Source organism: Halyomorpha halys, unplaced genomic scaffold (genome assembly GCF_000696795.3).
Source record: "Halyomorpha halys isolate HHAL.00 unplaced genomic scaffold, Hhal_1.1 Scaffold718.1, whole genome shotgun sequence".
Classification (NCBI taxonomy): domain Eukaryota; kingdom Metazoa; phylum Arthropoda; class Insecta; order Hemiptera; family Pentatomidae; genus Halyomorpha; species Halyomorpha halys.
In genome coordinates this window covers 62,688-65,128 of record NW_027110423.1, presented here as the reverse complement: position 1 = coordinate 65,128, position 2,441 = coordinate 62,688, and positions in this window count along the sequence as shown.

Genomic DNA, 2,441 nt, shown 5'->3' with positions numbered 1-2,441 from the left:
AAAAAAAAATCAAGACAGAAACGTTTTTAGCTTACTGGAAAACCATTGAATACAAATTTTCACAGCAATTAAAAAATGAAATATTTTGTTCTTAGGCCTTTAATAACTATTTTTCCTGCTAAATTGTTATACCTTTCTTGACCGCCACCCTGACCATCTTCTTACTACAGGAACACAGCCATAACAAGCCTATAAATTGAGAACCAAAAGATTTCACGAGGTATACAACTTGAATGAAATTGTTCATTAATATATATAGTTTCAAAAACATACTATTTAAGAACATTGAAAAACAAAAAAAGTATGTATTAGAATTTATCATATAGAATTAGAATTAACCTGTCAGCACTATTTTAAAGAGATTAGCACAGATACTATTTTTAGCATTCACATTTAATAAAAATACATTTTTAAGGTATTTTTGTTTTATTTATGAATCTAACAATTCATAAATAAAACATACCTAATTTGTATCAAACAATAATCAGCATTAATTATATAAATTAAAATTTCATTAGTACATTGTTGGATGAGTGTGATTTTCAAAATTATTCAAGAAACTCATGAAAACATGCATGAAAATACTTCCAATATTATGAGTACAAATTTTCAAATAATATTTTAAAAATTGTATAATGTAATTTATAAACTAAAAATAATATGAACATGGTAACAAATAATTGAAGTACTAATCCCCAAATAAACTAGATTTTACTAAGATCTCAGTATTAAACTTAAAACATTAAGAACAAAACAAAAATCAGAAGAACAATAAATAAATATTACAAATAAAATAAAATTATAACTTATCTGTAATGATTCATAAATTACAATCAGAACAAGGTAACAGTGTTATGACAAAAAGATAATTTCAAAATACAAAGCTAACATTAAAACAATTTTTTGGTTTAACTAAATGGATATACACTTCAATTGTCAAAAACAGTGATTAAGAAGTTAAATGAGATTGTATGATCAAACAACATACTAATGTATAAAACCAGGGATCTTTCTGTAATTACTTCCAAGGATGGATCCAGAGGGGAGGCAAAAAGAGTGATAGTAACATTATGTTTTATTAAATTACAATATTTTATTGTTTTGCACTTCTCTAATTTATTTCTGCAGTTTCCTAAGTTAATAAAAGCATTAAGGAGAGTGTAATTAATGAAGAAAACTGATTATTAATCAATTAAGAACAAGGATAAATACATATTAATTATAAATTATATATAATTTTAATTAAACAACAAACTTAATTTAAAATATTTAAGAACTTTAAAGGTTAAAAATAATTTAAACATTTATAGAAATAATTTTAAGCATACACGAAAGTAATTTAAATCATACAACCTCTAAACCTTTGAATTCCACTCATGTCTAATCCTTACAATCCAAAATCCTTCATAAAATCCTCAATGCTCCTTACTTTGTCTCAAATAAAATCATCCATAAAGATCTTAATGTTCCATATGTAACGGAGCTGGCCAGAACCAGATATCAATCCTGCCATTATAAACTCCAAAACCACCAAAATCCTCTAGTTTCTAATGTTGCTTCTTCATCTATTCCTGGCACTCCTCCGAGGCGCCTGGAAAGAAGATGGCCTCAAAACCTTCTAGTGTAGAAATATGATTAGAGGGCCACCAATGGGTAGTTCTTCTACATGCCTGTATCACTCCATTTTGATCTTACATCAAATTTACTAGATCTATTTTTATACAAATACAGTTGTAAATAGCAATAAATAAATAAAAAATCATACCAAAATATATACATATATCTAGAAACATATATGAAATATAAATGTAAATTTTGAAAGTGCTTAACAACATAAGAAGCATTAATAATCAATTTCAAATACTTGTATCACAGAGAAATTAATTTAACAGTGATTTAAAAACAACTTATTCTTTTGATTTTCCATTTAAACATATATAATGAGTAAAAAAACAATCAACGTCATATGCTTTCCTTTAAATTCTATTAATAAGCGATTATAACAGGTATAATTATTTTGATCAAAAGAAACATTAAAAGCCTTCGAATGTCTCACATTATGGACAGGGCTACTCAAATTGTCAGATTTAAAAGTTCTGGGCAGTTATTTTTAGAATACCAAGTAACTGTTTGCTCTGATAGATTTTGAATTTAATGGTTTCAACAAAGCCACAATCAACTTTAAAATTGCCAATTAAAAAAACCTTAAAAATTTGTGCTGAATATTTTCTAATCAAACCAAGCATTTTAAAAGTTTGAGGTAACTGCTATATTCATTATCATTTAAATTTGAATCAAATAAAATGCCCTAATCCCTTAAATGATATGAGCTAATCAGAGTAATGCTGTTGAAATAGTATGAAAAATTATATGTAGCTTTTCCTCTACTAAAACACACACAAATACATTTAGAGATATTTAGTTCCAAACCATTATCTCAT